Source organism: Salvia splendens, chromosome 20 (genome assembly GCF_004379255.2).
Source record: "Salvia splendens isolate huo1 chromosome 20, SspV2, whole genome shotgun sequence".
NCBI lineage: Eukaryota > Viridiplantae > Streptophyta > Magnoliopsida > Lamiales > Lamiaceae > Salvia > Salvia splendens.
In genome coordinates, this window is record NC_056051.1 from 4988100 (window position 1) to 4991279 (window position 3180).

The window sequence follows — 3180 nt, forward strand, 5'->3', positions numbered from 1 at the left end:
TGAAGCACCGCCTCAGCGTGAGCCGGACGGGGAGCAGAGTATAAGGAGGGCCGCGGATAGGCGCGACGCGAGAGTCCAAGAGGATGCATCCATTGCGAAGACAAGACCGATGAGGAATGTGAAACCTCCGAGCAGATTCGGCAACTACGTTGCCAAATAGATCTTTCCATATTTTCTCTTCTTTTATTTTTGGTATTAGTCGAACCTAGTAGTATTTTTGGAATATTGTTATTTTTATTTTTGTTTTGCGTCGAGCGTAATTATAAGCTCCGTCGGGTTTTCCTGTTGGTTCTTTCCCGATGTAGGATTAGGTCGAACCAAATCTAGGGTCCATAGATTATAAATAGGGCCATATTTTTCATTCGACATCATAATAAGATTTTGATTGCCCTACTTGACGTTGCTTTACTATCAAGAAACACTCGAATTCACGCTGCCCGACGAGAGATCTCGCGCACAGCTGCTTCGGGAGAGATTCCGCGGACCCTCTATTAAGGGCGCCGGACGTTCGTGGACGACGGGAGGAGTCGTCGATTGCCGTTAAGGGTAAGAAGCCTTAACAGGGATGAGACGGACCGGAGGTTTGAGAATCTTGAAGCGCCTCCCTCACGCGAGGTCGAACCCCCGTCGCGACAAGACGATTGGGAGGAGTATGAGGATGTGGATGTTAGGGGCAAGAGGCCATGGGACCGAGGGCATAGGCCTCGACGTGCGGCAGTTAGTTGGGATACATCGGGGGTTGATTCTACCCGTTCGAGGTTTAACAGTTTCAATCAGTCGTTTGACCGCCCACCGTCCTGTTGGGACCCCCCCCCAACGCTTCAGTTCGCGTGAGGCATCGTTTGACAAATCCGATAGGGTGAAGATGGCGGCGCCACGATTCGATGGCTCAGACGCGACCAATTGGGTATCGCGAGTCCAATTTTATTTTAATCACCTTATGATGCCAGACACGCAGCGCTTACACTATGCAGTCATGTTGTTTGATCCCCCCGCATCGGAGTGGGTCTTTAACTATTGCGCGAACAATGAATTTGTCACGTGGCAGGAGTTCTTGGAGGATGTACGCCATCGTTTTGACAGACAAAGTTTTCAAGACTACTTGTGTCTAATTGCCAAATTGACACAGACTGGGTCAGTAATCGAATATCATGATACATTTGAGAGATACCTCAACCGAGTTCAGGGCGTTCCGGAGAGGCAGCTCTTCACTCTGTTCGTGGCTGGTTTAAAACCGGATATGCAAGAGAGATTGCGTCTGCATCGGCCGTCGTCCCTCGCTGCAGCAATGGCTTTGGCCTTGGAACTGGCCGATACTCACTACGATCGCCAACAGCCCCAGCAGACATCTCGTCGGCCATGGCAACCTCGCGAGATGCGCAATCAGCCGACACCGAGCCCCACCCAGCCGCCACCTCCGAACGCTGGCGGCCAGCCTCAGTAGACAGGCCCTGGACGCGTTCCCAACCCCCCTCGCACACCTCAAATCCGGGTGTCCCAGGCTGAGAAGACAGAACGGGCAAAACTGTGCCTCTGCTATTTCTGCCCGGATAAGTGGGTCGTGGGGCATGTTTGTAAACAGCGGCTGCTCTGTTATGCCGATGACCCGATCGATGTGGAGGACGAGGATTTGGAGAATGTGCCAACTGAGGCGTACGAGAACACAGAGGTAGCCCACGTCCACGCTATGTATGGGGGTCGTAGATCGCGCCCATTGAAAGTGATAGGGACCATACAGGACCGGGAAGTGAGCATTTTGATCGATACGGGAAGCGATCGGGATTTCCTACACCCACAGATCGCGCAGGGTTTGCACCTGCCGATTTTCCCTATTCGGCCATTCAGAGTGATTGTGGGAAATGGCGAGGCTCTGCTTTGCACGCACATTTCAAAGCAGACGAAGTTGGAGATACAGGGTACAACATTTTTGGTGGATTTACACATTCTGCCGGTGCATGGCCCGGACGTTATTTTGGGGATGGACTGGCTCGAGTCCTTGGGGCCAATCACGGCAGATTTCGCGGATAAGAAGCTGACATTCTCACACGGGGATCAACGGGTCGTGCTGAAGGGTATATTGCCCCCACCCCGCCGCGTTACTCTTCAACTCTTCGCTTCGTTAGTGCCGGCAAAGGAGGGGCACGACATCTTCGAATTGTTGTTACTAGACACGGAAACCGCTCAACCGGAGCACACTGCGGCCGAGGAATTTCCGGCGGGTCTGCCGACGGGTATAGTGGAGGCCCTCACACAATTCAAACCGGTTTTTAGCCTGCCGGCGGGATTGCCTCCCAAATGGCCCTTCGATCATCGTGTCCATTTGTTGCCTGGCACGAAACCCATCAATGTGAGGCCTTACCGCTATCCTTACTTTCAGAAGAATGAAATTGAACGACAGGTTAAGGACATGCTTGAGCAGGGCATTATTCAGCGGAGCAACAGTCCGTTCTCGTCCCCCGTGCTATTCATCAGGAAGAAGGCTGGGACGTTTCGATTTTGCATCGATTACCGGGCTTTGAACAGCGCCACAGTCCCGGATCAATTTCCAATCCCGACGGCAGACGAACTCTTTGACGAGCTGGGCAAGGCTCGGATCTTCACTAAACTAGATCTCCGTTCGGGGTACCATCAAATCAGAATGCATGACGCAGACATCTTCAAAACGGCCTTCCGCACTCATGATGGCCACTTTGAGTTTTTGGTGACGCAGACATCTTCAAAACGGCCTTCCGCACTCATGATGGCCACTTTGAGTTTTTGGTCATGCCCTTCGGCCTTACGAATGCACCCTCGACGTTTCAGGCGGCTATGAATGCTATTTTTCAACCAATGCTCCGGAAATTTGTCATCGTCTTCTTCGATGACATTTTAGTCTACAGCCCGTCGGTCGAGACGCACGGACAACACTTGACTGAGGTGCTTGCCGTATTACAGAAGAACAACTTCTTTGTGAAGCTATCGAAGTGTTCGTTTTGCAGCACCACGGTGGAATATTTGGGCCATTTGATCAGCGAGGGCCTCCTTAAAGCCGACCCGAGTAAAATTTCCGCAATGACAGCCTGGCCTACACCCACGTCGGTCAAGCAGCTCAGGGGGTTTTTGGGTCTGACGGGGTACTACCGTCGCTTTATTGCTAGTTATGCGATGATTGCAGCTCCGTTAACCGAGCTGCTCAAGAAA